Genomic DNA, 19,251 nt, shown 5'->3' with positions numbered 1-19,251 from the left:
CAAGAGCAGTCCTTTGTGCTTCGCTTTCCTGCAGTTCCTCAACCCTACTCTACTGGTTGCTCTGGGGCTGGATGGGACTGCTCCAGGGTAGGCCCTCTTTTCCTTTCTTCCCTCGGTCTTTGGCTTCTAAGAATAATTTCTGGTCAGCAAAGGCATCTGGGAGGGTGAAATTACTTGAAACAAGCAACCTTATAATGGCAGGGACTCTGCTTCTATTAGTTCCTCTATAGCCTTTAAGGGGGCGTTCCAGATCTTTGAAACATTGTTCATCCTAAACCAGATGATCATGTTTCTCTTAAAACTGTTCTGGCTCTTCTGGGGTCTACTTCCTGGATAAACAGGAAGAGTCACTACACTGGAACATTCCCAGGACACAAAGGATCCTTCCTTCTAGCTAATGATGGGGTGTCTGAACCTTCCTAGAAATGGTGTCTGTTGGGTTGCAGCCAAGAAATGCTAAGACTTTGGTGTTTGGGTGTGGGGGACTCCTGGCAATTGTGGAGTAGGTAATTATAGCACCAGGGTCTTTGTGCTCAGTTGAGAGTGGCATCAGGGAATGCTTGCTGGCTCTTTCAGTGCCTGGAATCTATACGGAGGATGCCATGGTGCTTGTTGCATGTACCATCTGTTTGATCTGGAGACAGGTGCTCACTGTTCCAAGGTCCTATGAGATATAGAGCCTCTGTCCCATTCCTGAGGCTGGGATAAGCAGATGTCTAGCAGTTGTGTGCTTGGGGTGTGGGGACTCTGTGGTCCAGGTACACAGGGACAAGTAGCCTGCCATACAACAATAAAAGAAATGACAATGGGTCATACTTCTTAGTGTGAAGTATTGGTTGTGAAGCTTCAACTTTGGAACATTTGCCAGGCTTATTTCCTTTAGTAATCTCAAGTACTAGCAACTGGATAGGTTCTTCATCATATCTTCCCAACCCAGTCAGAGGACAGCCTATGATCTGCCAAGATTTTGAATCCAGGATGGTGCCCCAGTTACCTCTAGATGGGCAGGAAATGGCCAAAGGCAGGTCGATGCTCTAGAGATAAAGCTGAGATTTCGAAGTGAATGACCACGAGATAGGGAAAGACAAACCAGAGTCAAAAAAGAGTGGATGGACAAGAGGATGGGCATACTCTTAGGTCCAAAACACAAATATCTCTGTAGAGTATTCTTCCAATAGGGGACTAATTCACATAAGGCCTGGTGCTAAAAAAGTGTTGGCAGTTTCTCAGAGCCTCCTCTCTCTCTTTTTATCGGTTGACTTGTACAGCAATGTGTACCTGCATTCTAATGCAAGATCCCCTGCAAAGTGTTTGCAATTGGAAAGAAAGAGGGAAAGAAGACTTCTGTCCTCAAGGAACATACCGAGCTCAGGAGTATTTTTCTCCTCCATCTTGCTCTCTCATTTTCTTCATTAGCATTTTCTAGACACTTTCTCTCCCATCTCTGATCTCTCGGTTTGCTTCCATGACTCTTTAAAAGTGGCAATAGCAGAGACAGGAAATCTAGAGAGGGAAGCAGACACTCAAGGGACATCTGTTTGGTAGGCACACCTGAGTTCATTCTGTGATACTCAAATGCTGTGTCCATTTATAGTGTGGGTTGGTAGAAGTTAGCATTTTCCCCTCTTTAATTTATTTTGCTGGGTGTTAGGTGTCATATTCTTACCAGGATGTCTCTGTGTAAACAAATGGAAACCCACTGGGTGCTTTTCATTTACTTTGTAGATTAACAGTGGACCATTACAATGGCTAGGGCTGCACTAAGAACAGGACCTCTCCATCCCAGTGCAGGCCCCCACCCCATCCTTTAGCCTCAGCTCATCGTCTTTCTTATAGTACAGTACACTGATTAAATTCAGGCCATGATGGTCTGTAATGGGAAGTCTGTTGGAGGCTAAGAGGGAAACAAAAACAGAAAACAAACTCAAGAGCTAAGGTATTCTTTTCATCTCTTACCTCCTCCTCCTCTTCCTCGTCTTCCTTTTTGTCTTTTTTTGAGACAGGGTCTCACTGTGCAGCTGTGACTGGCATGAAACTGCGCTGTAGACTGTGCTGGCCTTGAACACACAGATTTATCTGTTTCCTTGATTTCAATTACAAAACTTCGGAGTCTTATGTACTTATGTTACTCCCACCTAAGGTGTAGGAGTCAGCGACCTTCAAGAAGGAAAGTAGGAAAGATGTGTGCAAGAGTTGCATCACTAAGCTAAACAGTGAAGGCTTATTTTGCCTCAAACATCTACAATCCTACCTGTTTAGGAGCTTGAAGTAATGACATTCATTTGAATGTTAAAAAGACTACATTTTTCATTTGTTAGCATTATCCCTGAGATGTAAATATTGCCCAGGGCTGTGTGTGTATTACAATTAGCTAAGAGTTAATGGGGGGGTGTCTCTTTTGGGCAAAGTTGCTATGAAGAAATGCTGACTGAAACTCCCATAACCAAACCTTATCAATTTAACCTGCCCTTCAGCTGATCTGTATTTGAAAACAAGGGAGAAAACAAAAGGTAGAGATTTTACATTAAGGCTAGCCTTCGTTTCCCGTATGTATGTATGTATGTATGTATGTATGTATGTATGTATGTATGTATATTCCTGGACTTGAATAACTACAACATTAAAACACCTGGCTAAAGGCTAAGATCCTACTTACATTTTCCCAAGTGTAAAATTTCAGGTTAAATTTTCTTTTGGAAAGCACTAAAGCAGTTGACAATTCCCACACATGTTCATACTCCAAACTGCACTCAAGTTTGCTCTGACAGGTGTGTGTGTGTGTGTGCGCGTGTGCATGCGTTTGCACATGCACGTGTGTGTGTGTGTGCGCGTGTGTATATGTTTGCACCTGTGTGCTTTAAACCATGCATTTAGAGAACCTATCTAGGATCCCACGAAAAGCAAAAGTTTTCTAGTCCTTGGATAGTGTAACCCCCATCACAAGGAGCCTGTGGCACCACTCACTGTTCCCAGAGTACGCACAGATCTTTCCCCCTCCTTGTGGTCAGTTTTTTTCTTTGTGATCAGTAATTGGCTTCTCTAGGTACGCCGAGATCTATTACAAAGCCAAACATGCAGGGGCCGAGATGAAATGACACAATTTGGTTATAATTTATGTTGGCCCCTGACATATATATTTTTTTTAATGATTTGGTCTCTAAGCAACTGATCTCTTAGCAACAAGAAGCACCTTTATAAAAGATGGCACACAAAGAGTGACTGCCAGAAAAGCTATCCGGTTTTTAAACGGCTGCGCATCATTAGCAAAACTCACCATCTCCAAGAGTCCAAAAACTAGAAGTGACCAGCAGATCCAGGTAACCATGCTATTTGCACATTTTCCTGGAAAAAAAAGAAAAGAAACCAAAAACCTCGTGCAACTATTGAAGAGAACAAAATTCTTGGCAATATACTCATTTTATTAGGTCTTAGTTGGTTTGTCTTGTCTAACTTCTGATAAGAGAATGTATTCTTTTAACTATCTGCTTCTTGATTTAAAAAAATAAGTTGGCCGTGGATTTTGTTATCAGAGAACAGCTCTCAAAACATTTCGTTGACGTGAGAACAGAAGAGGGGCATTTTATCTTTTGCAGATTTTCATTTGAAGGGACAAATAATCTATATTGTGGGAAGATAGATGTGCAGAATATCTCGCCCAAGCTGTGCGCACTGTAGGGAAGTAAGTGTGCTTGTAGAGTCTCAAAATATTTAAAGAGCAGCAAAATTATTTTACTTCTAAACTTCAGCTGTTTGTTTAATCCAGGGTCAATTCCATTTGTTGCAGATAGTAAAGTGTTTCCCCCCTCCTTTTCATAACGCAAAAGCAAGAATTTTTTTCATTACTGTTTTAAAACAAAAGGTGCATTCCCAAACTAAAGATAGTAGAAATTACAGTCGTATGTGTCTTGTTTGCTCTTTTCAGGCATCCAAAAGTTGATGTTTAAAATTCTCTCTAGAAAAAGAGTTAGCGAAGAGAAACAGTTATTTCATCTGTAGCCCTTTAATTAAGATCATGTAATTATCGACCAGCTTTGGGGGTATTCAATGGACAGGAAAGGGAGAAGAGGTTTTGGCGGTCGGGGGGCGTGGGGTGTGTGGCGGGAGTAAAAGAATCTTCACGGAGCTGGGAAGTAGCGTTGCACAGAAACATCACAGACAGACGAGGAAGAGTCACAGCTTCGGGGAGACGAGTCGAGATAGTGATAGTGACTGACTGGTTTCTGTATGAACCGTGGCATCTTCTCTCTCCAAATCTTGCTGACAGTCTCTAGAGACAACAAAATGGGGGACGGGTAGGTGGGCAAAGGGTACACAGCTCGGATCAGGGCATTCCAAAACAGGGCAGTGCCGGACAATGGGGGATGATTGTTCCTTTAAGAAGTAACCCGGCAGCATGCTCTCAAGGCTTGTGTTTTGTTTTTGCTAGCAACTCCAGGCAGAATTCCTTCTGGTGCTGACTGCTATGGGAAGTTAATAAAGTGTGAACTTGTTGCAGAAACTTTGCTAAAGAGTATACTAGGAATGCACAGAGTCTTTCAGGACTAAATATTCTCTGAATTGCTACTGCAGTGTGGTGATGGTTTTTTGTTGTTGGTGGTGGTGGTTTTGTTTTTTTTTTTTTTTTGAGGTGCCTGTGGAAATTAGACTAACAATCCTATTGTATAATTTGTTGGGTGTGTTTTCAGTTTTAAGTGCACCGTAGTGTCTTAGACACAGAGGAGGTTTAGAAGAGAAACAAAGAGCCAATAACATTGGTGTTACAGGTGGCAGGGGAGTTTTTGCAACTTTTGGGGATTTTTCAAATGAAGCCATGGTTGTTCCTGTGTGGGTCATGTATTCTGAATTTTGTCTATGAATCAGGTGCAAAGGACCCATGGTATAGCAGAGCTTGTCATTTTGGACTGACTGGATGAGTCATTTACTAGGATGGACAAACAACCTCAGGATTTGAGATATACGATTGAAACACTCAGAACAAAGCAGCCTTATAGACTGAGTCAGCTCTTGCTGTGCTGTCTTGAGAGCAGTCATTTTAGACACAAACACACATGCGAACAAATGGTCTCAGTGGAAATGGAAATGTCAAAGAGAGGGGACCCAGCCACAAGAGCTTACCAGCAAATGACAATTTGCATCACAATCTTAATGTCTAAAAATCCTAGACAAACTTGTCAGTCACATTCCCGAAAACTTTAGGTTCAAGTCCAGCATGAGGTGAGGCGCTGGAGGTGGCAGTTAGTAGGTCCACTGACTGTGTTGCTGTGAGGAAGTACCATATGCTGAAATCGAGTTACTCATGGCTACCTGTGAACAAAATGATCTGTAACTTGTTCAACTTAACTATGCAATCAGCCTTGGGCAGCAATGATGTCTTAGCCATCCTAAGTGGAACATACTTGGTGAGGTATTTCTTGCATTCTGTGGTGCAAGAGAAGCAAGAGTTCAAACCAGAGCAGCAGCTTTAGATGAGGCAGCCAGTGAGTGCCAGGCTGACATGCAGTTTTGTTTAATGCTCACAACAATTGTGAGTAGGTATCGGTGTGTCTCTTTTACGCACATGTTAAGTAAGCCAGGTTCAGCAGTTTGCCAAGGAGTCCCCTAAATGGTGAATGGTAAAATTGGGAGTTAAACCCAGGGCAGTCTGACTCCCACGGTTGTGAGAGTTCCTTGTGCCACTTGGCACAAGCTGCTTTGTAATGACATGGGAATAGTCCCTCTTAGTAAAGGCAAGGCTCTAGGAACTGGGCTGGAGGGTGGTAAGCAGGGCATTTTCACAAAGATGGTGTTCCTTTGGGAGAGACTGGGATCCCGTGCTTTCAGGGTCTGCCTCAGTCTATGAACTGGAGGCGGACACTCAGTCAGGTGGCGGCGGCTGCAGCCACAGGGCATACTGCCATTCCTTGCTGTGATGTACGTCTCAAGTGAAGTAGGGTAGGACTCTTTGTGGTACACTTTCTGTGAGAGCTGCCTGAGACAGGACAGGCGTCTCTGCTGAAAACCCACCCCTGGACCACAGTGGAAGGCAAGAGGCAGACTAGGTCAAGTGACATGCCATCTAGGGAAAGTGTGGGACTGGAGGGAAGGGCCAGGGCTGGGTAGGCATGGCAGTGAGAACGGAGATGACAATAGGAAAAGCACTGTTTGACACTCAGAAGACGGTGACAGCCCGTCTCCTTGGGCTTACAGCATTGTCCTCATCTGGCTCAACCCTTCAAATGTCCCTGACAAGGGGCTCAGACTTAGCAAGTTTCCCTCAACAGCAGTTTCCTGAAATGGTTTCTGAGTGGTGGAAGGTTGGTAGAGGAAGGCAGGACATGGCAACTGGGATTAGCCCAGAAGACAACGTCCATGCATTCCTATTCCTTTTGATCTTTCGTTAGTTAGTTCAGAGACTTGGGCAATCTTGCTAAAGCCAAAGACGGTTTGTGTATATGTGAGACTGCTATGGAAAAGTTAATGGTATTGACACGCAGAAAAATTCTGCAGTGCTGTATGAACCCACAGTAGTTTGGGGGTGGACCTGGCATGACCCTGCATTGAATCATAGAAGCAGAACTTCACCTACCACACTCAAATCCATCCCAGTGGGAGGGCTTCTAGTAGTTCTAAAAGGTGTAGGGGACACCTTCCCCTTTTTCTACCCCTCCCTGCTGAGCTACACCTATGGACACTTCCTCTGGTCATAGGCCATATAGCTTAGGAAGTCTGAATCTCTTGCTCACAGGTAGTTTCCATTTTTGAATAAGAATGAATCCTTATCCAAAACTGGACAAGAAGTCTTTACGCCTCCAGTTTCCTAGGATTCTTATGTCTGATGAGACACTCTCTCCCTCTTTGTGTTCCTGCCTGGTGTGTGGTGCTATGACACATATGCTACATGTGTGCTGACACCCTGTGTATGAGGTGTATACATTACATGCTGCAGTCCTCTCCCTGTGGAGTGCACACCAAGTCTCCTTGTACCTGACGACTCTGGGCAGAAGGTGACCACTGAACTCACTTTAATTCTTAGAAACATGCATGTCACGATTGATCTGGGAGCTGACTTGGAAATTGCATTCTTTGGACTTCCCATTTTGGAGCTGAGGGAACTGAGCAGATGTTCTCAAGTGTCGAATTAGAGCTGAAGATAGAGCCCGGTTCTCTTGACTCCCAGTCCAGTGCTCTTTCCGCTGTATGATAATAACTGTTACCCCTATGGAAAAGGTAATAGCACAGACTGCTACCCCAGTCTTAAAGATAGGAAAAACTGTGGGTGTGAATATATTTAGAGGACAATGACTACTACACAAAAATATATGAACACTATTAAACTGTGAATGTGATTTAATAACTCTCCATGATTAACCATCTTTACTCTTTCTGTAATGTAAATGTGCTGTCTGGTGCTAAAATGAAGACTTGGAGTGCCCAAGAGTTCTTCAGCCTATTAACACCATACAATTTCCTCCCTGTGTGACTGGTGAGAAAGAGAGGAGGGGAGATGTTCCCTCCCATCATGAAGGCTCGTGTCCAAATAGATCATTCATTCCATATAATCCAGAGAATGGAAAAAAGTGTATATCTGCACGTGCAAATGGCAGGGCCACAGCCCATAGCATAGACGGCGACAGGCGCTGTGAAGAGGTGGCTCTCAGGCTGTGTTCCTGTTGGAGCACATTTCCTTCCTGTGCTTTAGTCTGGCACTCTCCTGGAGGAGGATGCAGCAAAAAGACCCTGCCATAGAGGGGCAGCTGCAGAAATTCTGATGACATTGCCAAAACCTTGAGCGGCAAACTCATCAGCCTTGAGCTCCTAGGGTCCCATCCTGTGCTGACTGCTCTATGTAGGTTTGACATTGATGACCAGCGGGGCATGTTGGTATCCTGAGCATCATTTTCCCACATGAAAAAGCAGAGACGCCTCTGTATTTAAAGAAAGGAGGGCCACATCATAGAGTGATATTGCTGAGCAAATCTTCAGTGTGCTGAGATGACGCCCCCAGCAGGGGACACCGAGATGAGGTCCCCAGCTAGAAGCTGGTGATATAAAGCTAGATAAGACATGGTCCTCGTCTTGAAGAAGCTCACACTCTACCAATGCCCGTTTCTGATTGACTTGGGGACAATGTGTTATTTAAGAATCCAGTTTAATAAAAAAACATTCAATAAAGTAGACACTGAGAAATCCATTTTGGAACACATCTTGAAGGCTGGAAATGGTAGAAGAAATACCAGGATGTGAAAATGTAGTAGAGCTACTGTTTAGAAGGTGGGGTGGGAAGGGGTGTAGGCCTACAAAATAAGACAGGCGAAAGGACTGGAGAGAGGAGTGTAGTAGCACACGTTGGCATTCCTAGCATTTGGTAGGCAGGAGCAGAAGGACTGCAGCAAGCTGATGCCAACCTCGTCTACCTAGTGAGTTCTAGGCTAGTTACGGCTACATAGTGAAACCCTGCCTCAAACAAAAATAAACAACCAAAAAGAACATGGAGGAAGATGAGGTTACACCACACAGGACTAGGAAGCCTTTCGGTTCTTAACTGAAGGACTTCTACAAGGAGGGATAATACAATAACCCTGGGGCTGGATTAGCATTTCCTGGTGTGTGTGTGTGTGTGTGTGTGTGTGTGTGTGTGTGTGTGTGTGTGTGTGTGTGTGAATGTGTGTATGTGAATATACAGATATGTATTAGTCCAAATAGTGCACCAGTGATAGACTATGGAAAAGGCACTCAAATACAGCCTCACAAGTAGTTTTCTAGGCTCAACTATGCGAAAGAGTGAATGGTTACTTACCTGAGTGCAGGTGACAACTCTCAAACAGCTATATCACCAAAAAGGATCACCCAAGCTTGAATGACAGTGTTTCCATGGCTGCACAGACAGAGTCTCACCTTCAGATAACCTTCTAATATTCCAGTACCTTCAGGGACTGTGTGCATCTGGGGCAGAATTACCCAGGTTGGGAGGGGATCCTAGAAGGGAGTGGCTGGAAATCTCTGGAAAGGGCATACTAACCCACTCCAAGACTTCCTGGAGTTTTTCTTGGAGGCAGTCACAACACTTGGCAATATAGAACCTGACAGAAAACTCCAAAAAGCAGCAGTTTGAGTTTGGTGAGTGGAAATAGAGGACACATTATAATGCTGTCTGCTATTATAGGCTCTTGGTTTTGTCCTTTTGTTTGTTGTACACCTACTGCAAATGATTTTATTATCTATTTAAACATTGACTGAATCAAACTCTTTCTGAGACAAGGTCTCACCGTATAGCCTGGAAGTCACCATGTAGACCAGGCTGGCCTCAAACTCAGGGACATCTGCCTGTTTCTGCCTCCAGAGTGCTGGGATCAAAGGTGTGTACCATGCTTAAGGAGTCAAGCTTCAGAAATTAAATGTTTGGAGTCAAAGTTTTGAAATTCTTGAGTCAATTGAGAATGGTGACAGCACCTAACCACAGACTAATTTCTGAGAAAGCAACAGAAGAGGCATAGTGATTAGAAAGAGGGAAGAAAACTAAAGGATGGCATTTATCAGATGTAAAGAGAAATGTGGGGTTTGCTGCCCTTTTGGGCAGAATTTGAGCATGTTTGCCACAAAATTTAGATTTTGCAAATGTGCTTCTCCAAGTAGGACTCTTGCTTGGAAACACAAAGCATTGTCTCTTCCCCCAAAGTCTGAACCTTCCATTATGCTAACCGAGTGAGTGCTTGCTGGAAGTTCTCCTGGCTTTCCCACAGCCCATAGCCTCTCTGCTAGGCCTATGCTTGGAAACCTCCTATCTTCATTTGTACATGGGCCAGAGGCCATGATTTTTCCTACAGTGTTCTGGAAACATGAGTCTGCCCCTTGTTTGCCCATGCTTGTCCTTCCCTGGCTTTGTTTACATCTGGACCTGCATCTGTGAGAATCAACTAAAGAATGTGACATAACTGGACATTATGGCATTGCTCTAATGTCATATTCCTCACACGCAGTAGAATCCTCAACACCATTCAGTGGTCTATCATGTTTTTCCTTTCCCCGTCTTCATAAACTCCCTTCGTTCACAACTACTTCCCAGAGTTTGAATGTCCCCATACCCTCCACTAGCAGAGAAAAGATTGGCAAAAACATACAATGCCCTCTCGTCCCTCCTCTAGCTAAGGGCGGGCCTTTGGCACTCTACCCCTTACTCCCTGGCCTGAGGGCTGTCCCAGCCATGATATACTTTGTAAAGTTTCAGCTTCTTTTTCACTGCCCGGTCCTTCCCTTTAGCACTTAAATGTATAGTGGGCTCCTCTATGGAGCCAATAGACCTCCATTGATGCCACACCTCCCCCAGCTGTCACTCCTTGTGCCTCCTCCCAGTCGTGCTACTTTTCTGAGAGTTGGGTAGAAATCAGTTCCTCTTAACCTCCTTTCTCCTTTCAGTTCTGGCTTCCAAGTCACCATGTCAAAGAGACTGACCTTGCTGCAGCCACCTGGAGCAGCTTGCTTTAGCCAAATTAGCTTTCGTCCAGCCTTCTTCTGACTCGCTCTCTGAGCAGCACCCATCTACCTATCACACCTGCCTTCCAGAAACACTGTCCTTTTGTCTTCTGCTATAAGACACGATGTCTCACCTGTCCACTCATTTTTCCTCCTCATGTCAAGTCCTTAAGTTCTCAGGAAGCCTTGTTCACACACTCTCCTTTGGCAATTTCAGCTTCTCCCATGGCTCTAAGTACCATCTCTAAGGTTACCAAGGTTAGGTACCTGGCTTAATCTTGGCTAAAATATGACCTTATATCAGCTACAGAAACAAATGAAGTACTTACTTGACTGTTGATCTGTGAAGTCTCTCTCGCTAGATGATCAGTGCCAAGGGCATGCGCTGTGTTCTGTATTCACTACAGTCTGTTGGGTCAGTCTCATGACCAACTTCTGCTTGATGGATCCGAGTGTGTCTTCATGGCATTGTCTAACTTAGGAGATGTCACTGCTGTACTGTCTTTAGATTTAAGTGGGCAGGTGTTTTATTGTAGAACAGACATTCGGGCGTTTTTTGCTACAAGTGGGGACATTCTGTGTCAATGTTAAGAAAACATTACCATCAGTTGGTTGTGTGTGTTCTTCAGTTTTAGCTGAGCTACACGTTTTGACAACTTGTCCACAGTAGCAGGGGGTATTTGCAGTTCTGTTCCAGAAGAGGGTAGGTGGGAGTCTTAGCTCACAGGTGGAACTGAGATTAGAGAAGGGGACAGATGAGACCTTCTAATGTAAAAGCTGACTTCTGTGTGAGAGGGAGTTGACAGGTATCAAGGCACTACCAGTTATTTCACTATCCCTCCTCCTCCTCCTCGAGGTCGTCTTTGTGTTTGGAATGACCAGCTCCCCTTCCATCCCTTTCTCATATATCTATGAAGTTCTACCTCCCTGAGAGAGAAAGAGAGAGAGAGACACAGACAGACAGACAGACAGACAGACAGACAGACAGACAGAGATCTGGCTGCCTCACCTCCCAGCACTTTGAGTTACTATAACGCAGATCTTTACGTTGACTTTATCAAAGCATTGTTTGTGCCATCGGAAGTTAAATGACTGTTTCTAACTGGAACTCACAAACATAGATCGTGCAAATCTAAGTGTTACTTACTGTTAGTAAATGACACTAAGAAGTTGATAGAAGCATCCTTGTCCCTTGATTTTAACACAACTTCTGATGGAGTATGTGATAATCATGCCCATTATTCTTTTCTCTGATTGTCATGGGCATGCTATGTCAGAAACATAAACATGTTTATGTCTTACTACAGTGTCAAAATTTGTTGAATAGCAAGAATTTCACAAGCAATGTTTGTTTTGGACAGCAGTGTGGCAAGCAGTATCACTTTCTGTGATAGGTCAAGGGAAACACAGGCTCTTTTATTCAAATCTTTAAAAAATATTTTAAATAGTATGTGCACTTGTGTGTGTGTGTGTATGCGCGTGCAGGTGTGTGAGGAAGCCAGAAGCATCAGATCCTTGGAGGCAGAGCTATAGGTATTTTGCCTCATGATGTGGGTACATCAGGTAGATCTGAAATCTGGTCCCTCTGTAAGAAGAGCATCTCTCTTAACCACTGAGCCATCTCTTCAGCTTTCTTTTGTTCAGATCTTAATTACTAAAATTAACTCTCAAATCTTAAAATTACCTGTTAAGGCAGTAAATATAATCTATCCGTGTAGGTTATATAGTAGCTATAAGAAGGTCACAGCAGAGTCCAAAGATGCCCTGGAGGCCAAAGTTGGGAGACCTATAGAGATGCACAAGAGTACGGGTGGGTGTGGGGCAGGGTGTGGATCTCAGGGGGTAGGGGTCAGAGAGCTAACTCCACTGGAGGTCTGCTGTAAGCACCTCTGATGCTGATGCCGCCTTTGAGTCCTTTCAGAATCAAACTAGAACTACTAGAGTGAGGTACAGTGGAGGCAGGAGAGTCTGCCTGGAGGCAGGAGAATCCAAGGGCAGGGCTAGGACCAGGCAAATGAGAGAGTGGACCAAAGAATAAGAAGATATAGATGGACAAACAGGTAGACAGGCAGATGACAATCTGCATTGGTTGCATCAATATCAGGGAAGTTGGCTGAACTGAAGCCCTCTGGGATAGTAAACTCTCTGTCAGTCTCTCGGCACCCATGCCAGCTGGTGAGAAGAGACGGGTGATAGCGGCCATGGCTATTGCAGTAGCGCATGTTCTCTCTCTAGGGGGTACGAGTGAGGGAGTTACACGTTTTTCCCAGGCTGGTGTGTCTCAGGTCTGGTTTTCCTGATCTGGTTTCAGTACACCCACGAGCTTCTATAGTCCCAAGTTATTCTGATAAATTTATAGTTTGGCATCCTTCTCACTTTTAGGAATAAGGTCCAAGTCAATGTCATGTGGGTGGTGCTGCATAGATGGTATTTTATGTGCCCAACAAGGTACGCTGTCACCCTGCATCCTCAAAATGGAGTCAGAAGCTGCCTGTAAGATGGAGTCTACTAGGCAGAAGGCAGTGAGAAAAAGCAGTACTTTACACATTATGAAGCAATGTAGGGCAGGCTGCAGACTGATCTCAACACTGGTGAGGTTAACATAAAGGCCCTGGGTGAGCCTGGTCTACTCCTTTGATTGTAGAGTAAACCATCCAACTCCAGACTAGCTAGCGCCTGAGCATCTAAATGGCTTTACATCTTTACTAAGCTCTACTGTTTTCAATTTGCCTCTTCCCAGGCTGTCTGTGTATTCATGCTGTGGCAATCTGTGTAGCCTTTTAAATGGGACAAGACACTTAGTCACACCAGATGTATACTGAAGCGTTATTTAATTCAGATATGCTCTGGGTTGACCCAAGCAGATTTTCACCCCCAACTTACAGCCCAAGTTTGGTTCTTTCCCTGACAGCACATTTCCTTAGATTTCCCACTGCTGACCAAGGTTTTAGTAGCTCTTTAGGACCAACGTTTCTGGGAGAACACCCAAGATACCTTTTCATTTATGTTCTGTACCACCAGCATTTACTGCAAGCAGATTTCTAGTTCTTGTACATCAGGTAGGAAGTTACTCAGGAAGTAACTCTTATCCCTTTTGCCCTCCTCTGAGCAAGGCTAATAATCTCTCTGTTGTTGCTCTTTGGTAATTTGCATGCTTCCTCTCTTTGGAGTTGTATCACATAATCCTTGCTGATGTTTGTGTTTGTTTTGGTGTATTTCCCCTGGGCCTGATTGTCCCTGGGCCTTAAAGCAGAGATAAGGTTGTCTTTGTGTTCCTTTGTGTCTTCATCCTCCTCCCTCAATAAAACCTTACCTTGCACTTGGTCAGAGTTTGCAGGTCAAGAAGGCTTAGAGAATCAGTGAGCCATAAACATGATTTGGCCTATTTTTCTCACTGAAAAAAAAATGCATCATTTGTCTTTGCTCACACTGCAAGTCCTCATCCTTCTCTCTGCCCACACACCCTAGCTTCCTGTGGATTCTCCCCATCTGCCTGGCATTTTCTTCCTACCTCTAAAGGGCTTTCCAGACTCCTGTGGCCCTGGCACTTGCACCATCAATTCCTGCTTCTGGCTCATTTTTAAGCTAGTGAATCAGGCTTGAGCACTTCATATTTACAGAACTGAACTATCTCTTTTTGTGTCTCTTGGCCTGTTATGGTCCCCCTCTTCCCTCCCAACTCATCACACCTCCAAAAGGAAGCTGTGTAAGAGCTGCTTCCTTGACAAGGGAGCTGTTTATCCTGGACTGACAAACCTATGTGTAATGTCCAATTTGCCCCTCCCAACCCTCCCTTGAAGCAGGACTAGAGCATGAGATGTCTCTCAAGTTCTTTTATTACATCATATTTCCTTGTACTTAGCCAAAAGGAATTATCCATCTCTTAAGTATTTCTAAACATAATGTACTCTGAGAAGCAATAGTTGTGTAGCAAACACACCATATTTTTTAAGCAAGTAAGGAAGTTTGGGGGCTTTGTTGATTGTATTGATTATTTTTTTCTGTTGCTGTGATAAAATACCATGACCAAAAGCAATTTGGAGAAGTTGCTTATGATTCCAAAGGGTTATGGCAGGAGTGGGGAGCAGCCTGATCACATTGCATGCACAGGTAGTGGCATACTTCCTTTAGCAAGGCTCCACCCCCCCTAAAGGTTCTATAACTCCCCCAGAGAGTGCCACATGTAATCAAGTCCAATAAGCAACTAGATGTGTTAGAAATGTCACTAAGAATGAATACACCAAGTTCTGAATTGAGTTGTGGACATAGACTATAAGCAGCGTGGCTTGGGAGAAGCTGGTGGAAGGCTGAGAGAACGCCAAACGCCAAGCTTTGTAGAGAGGAGATTGTGACTTAGAAAGTGGACAATCCCCTGCTGAAAGGAAACAGGGCCCCTGGAGTACTACCTAGGGCCTGTCTGAGGAGCCTCCAGCCCTTTTGAAATAGGAAGGGTGTGAAAATGTGTCAGCTGCAGTGCATAAAACAAACAGCCAAAACAACAAACAAACAGGAAAAACAAACGTGAAGCTATGGAGAAGATAAGGCCATGGTTCCAAGGCAGATGCTCTGGGTCAGATGCTACTCAATCACTGGCCAACATTGGGCAAGCTGACCTGAAATCATACTACCCACCTCCTCGAGTCAATGTGAGAATGAATCGAGAACACTGCTTAGAATAGGGTAAGTGCTCAATAAACAGATGCATGCTACGTACATGGATGTGTATATGTTTGCCACTGTGTACACATATGCACACACAAAATGCCTTTTACGTTCCCCAAGTGAAGCATAAAACTGTAGTGCTGCTTCTTTTGGCTACCAATCCAAGAGCTGCCAGGACTACACAGAGGCATTAATGGTTCTGGGATCATAGTAGACAATTAGATTCCTTACTATGGGAAATTTCCAGAGTAGGTCTTCCCATTCCCACAGAACCACCAACATACCATGCAATAAACTCTTCCTCTGGTGTAGATTATGAGGTGGAGATGTAAACTCGGTTGATGGCAGCCATTATCACTATCACCCACAGCAGTAACCACCCCAGGGCTGACACTGCAAGCAGAGCACCTGGCATGGCTACTGTGGAAACACCTGTGACTGGCCGCTCAGTAACAAGGAATTGACGGAACCAGGGCACTTGAGATCAAGGGAGATGTATTAACAGCAAAGGCAATTTTTTTTCTTGGGCAGACCATCTCATGCTTTGTCTATTCAATGCTCACCCCTTGTCTGGCCTCCTTTTTCAAAATTCTTGATGACATTTTCCCCCTATTTCATTGTGTTTTTTGTTTGTTTTTTTGAGACAGGATTTCTCTGTGTAGCCCTGGCTCTCCTGGAACTAGCTCTGTAGACCAGGCTGTCTTCAAACTCACAGAGCTCTGCCTGTCTCTGCCTTCCAAGTGCTGGGATTAAAGATGTGTACCACCACTGCCTGATTCCCTACCTCAGTATCTTTGACTTTTGAAGGATATCATGACTGTCAGCTGTCCCTTACTGAGGAGTAAATGTTCTAACCACTGTCCTTGGAGAGGGAGTATGTTAGCCACTGTGCTTGGTGTTTGATGAAAATGAGGGTCAAAATCCTCATGCTATTGAGAGAGGTGGTTGCTCCTCCATTGTATGCCAATGGGATCAAGAGATTTAGTAACTTGTCCAGCAAAAGTTATAGGTCTGTTAAATGGTATATTTTTAATTTATTATGTGTTTATTTTAAATACCAAGTTCTATATAGATATGTGTTGGATTGGGATGTCTATAGATGAATCCAGAATGACTTGTGTTAGGCACTCATCCCCATCCTTCCATTACTACTGATGGAGCTGATACCAGCATTTATCCCCCCTCCCCCACCCCCGTGTATACCAAGTCTCCAAGCCTCAGGTCAGAGGAAGTGATGAATGATCATCAGACGCCCTATTAATTTCAATGGGAACGACAGCTTTATTGAGCAGGGTGTGGTTCCCCTATTCCTGTGATCCTGGCACTTGGTGGGAAAAAGGTCACTCTCAGATACATAGCAAACTTGGGACAGTCCAAAGGTATACATGACCCTGTCTAAAAATAATGGCTATTAAAATGGCCTGCTTCTGGTTTTTTTTGAAAATGGAATCTTAAAGATGATTTTGTTAATTTTTGCTCAGGGTAGAAGATGGCTGAGGTACCAGATTTCAAAGAGCTAATGATTGGCTTATTCGATAAGTTAGTTATTGATAAATGGTACAGGAATGCCCACTTTGACTCTGCCACAGTGGTTGCTGGTGGCTTTGACTCTGCCACTCTGTCTAGTTCTGTGTGAACAAAGTGAGGGCTCTCACAGAGCTAGATGATGATACTATGCATTTAGATGAACTGTTTGTACACTTTTTTTTCATTGTGGGAGCCATAAGGTTTATTTGACATGGTAGTCTTCATAGTACTAGATACAGTTACATCCTGTGTGAACAACAGCTTCATAAATGCATGTTGTTGAGCAGGGTGTGACTACCCATTCCTGGGATCCTGGCACTTGGTGGGGAAAAGGCAGGGGGATCAGGAACTCAAGCTCACCCTCTGCTACACAGAGCAACTGTGAAAAAAAGAGAGCTGTTTGACAAACACATTACTCACCTGTCTTTAAAGAGCTTGTCATACCCTAGTACCTACCCTGAAATGAACCCTACTCCTTAAATGGTATCCTACCTACCAGGTGGCATATTTCCTTGTATTGCCAACAGATTCCTTCTTCATAATGATTTTTTCTTAGTAACATAAGAATTTGCAGGATATAAACTCATCTGTCCTATACAATGTTGTGCATCCTTAGTTTAAACAGAAGAATGGAATCAGATAATGAACAATTAACTCTCAATCAAGGATGATATAACAAGCCCATAAGATGCAAATTGGTAAGTCTCCCTGAGAACTATGTTATTATTCGTGAGTAGTAGACCCGCCAATAGGAATCACTGACTGTTGAGGTAGTAGAGTCGTTTTTACATAGGGCTCTAAGGCTTTGTAACAATACTCAAATCGAGATGACATATTCAGCTGACTCCAATGCTGCTTTTGACCATCCAAAGTTAGCGTATCATCTTCCTCAAATGCTTCCCTCCTTTGTGATTACAGGGGCACTCACTCCTGGCAGGCTTGTCAGGCCTTGGAGAGAGGCACTGCTTAGAGTTGAGAAGCGTTAGGCCTGTCCAGTTGTGCTGTAATACAGTGACAGTCCTGCATGGAGGCCCTCACTGTGAGCACCCTTGCAGTGTGTTTCTTTTGCCTCCTTCAGCTGTTCAGCACTTAAGCCAGGTTTTGTTGGAGGTATATCCAGTCGCAGGTTAGAGGTCACATTGGACGGACTGAGGGCCTCAAGCTGACTGTTTTGTTGTTGCTGGGCAACTCCCTTTTCGTTGCCAGAAATGGGATAAATGGGAGGAGGCGGTGCCTCTACAAAGGAAGAATGAGCTCAGGTTTCGCCAGGCAATTCGGGAATTGAAGAAAGACTCTCTTGAGCTGGAATGACCAGAAACCTGTGCCCAAGACTGCCTGTATCTTGGGAGGGATGGTGGTTGTGGCAAGGTTCAGTGTTAAGTTCCCTGCCAGACACTGATCAACTTTAAGTAGAATTAGTTGAGAATTCTCAATGCCTTCTGACTGTTTGGTTTCTCTGGAGGGGCTTCCATGTGGCCAGTGAGAATTTTTTTTAGGAATCGTGGGGTCACGCTAACAGAGCCTCCATTCTTGTCTTTATCCTTGCCCGCCTGAGTCGGCATCTAAGATTGAAAATTTGGGATGTCGATCCTGGGAGCTCTCATGTTCGGGCAGCTTGTTGGGATTGTTGTCTTCTACTTCGAGGTCAGCATCGTGCTCTAGTAGTTCTTGCTCTGCATGATCTGCTTCCTGTTCGTCCAGCATCCAGCAGTGAGGGGCGTTCCTCTGCTCTGGAGGGGGCTGGTGTGGTGCCAGAAACTGGGGGTGGGAGGGGGGCCTGAGAGGCTGGCTACCTTTCATTGGTGTTAATGATGCCAGCAGCAAGTTGCTGGAGTTTTTCCCCACTTCGTGACAAGAATCACCTCTGCTTGTTGATTGCCAATTTCATGCTTCTTTTTGTGGAAGTCTGAGAGAATCTTTGCCTCAGTCAGGTCAAATCCCAGCCGACTAGTTTCGTGTTCTTTATTCAGAGTCGTTTCTGCAAACCTCTTTCTGCTTCAGTAGTGGCTTCCCATCGCGTAGCTATTGTTCAACTACTGCTATTGTTCTCCTACTGTCCTGTCAGTTAGGATGCATCCGTAGGCTGTTGCTACTTATAGGGCAATGACTGACAGTTGAGGGGTAGCCCCATGCTCCAGGTTGTTGGCCCCTGATAGGCTCATGATTCATGCAAAGGGAGCATATTCACAGTGTCATGCCAACCCTTTCAGGGCCAATTTGAAGTTTTCTACCTCTGACCTAACTTTGTCCCAACTAGTGGGTGGAGAGTTTCTCAATCTCTGTCCTTGCCCAATGTGTGATCTAGAAAAGTTTTGACAAGAGCCCTGAGAATCGAGCTTGAGTCACAGAAATGGTGATTATAATGTTGTCAGGCTCGTGCCCTGCCACTAGATTAATGCCTTGATGGATTAACATGAATTTGAAAGTAAAACTGACTCTCATGACCCTAAAAATTATCATCCTGGAACCAGGAATGTTCCATCCTTAAGGACATCGTGCTAAGCCTTCTTCTCTGTGGACAACTATTTGGTGCTGGACTTTTCTAGACATGGCCCCTCCCCCACAACTAGTTTAGGCAGGAACAAGATGCAAATGGAAAGGAATTGCCCTATT

At 44.4% G+C, this 19,251-nt stretch overlaps 1 long non-coding RNA gene across 1 annotated transcript; it reads right to left on the bottom strand.

Moving 5' to 3' along the window:
- Positions 1-4,084: 4,084 nt before the first annotated feature.
- Positions 4,085-15,473, bottom strand: LOC110340764. The gene is made up of 4 exons (XR_002382569.1): positions 15,396-15,473; positions 13,763-13,843; positions 10,779-11,025; positions 4,085-4,267 (listed from the first exon to the last, which is right to left on the bottom strand). It is a non-coding gene; the product is annotated as an uncharacterized LOC110340764 (long non-coding RNA).
- Positions 15,474-19,251: the final 3,778 nt, after the last annotated feature.

The sequence above is a fragment of the Mesocricetus auratus genome, unplaced genomic scaffold (genome assembly GCF_017639785.1).
Source record: "Mesocricetus auratus isolate SY011 unplaced genomic scaffold, BCM_Maur_2.0 Super-Scaffold_100022, whole genome shotgun sequence".
NCBI lineage: Eukaryota > Metazoa > Chordata > Mammalia > Rodentia > Cricetidae > Mesocricetus > Mesocricetus auratus.
The sequence above is the reverse complement of the archived record's forward strand: the minus strand, read 5'-3'. Positions and strand labels throughout refer to the sequence as shown.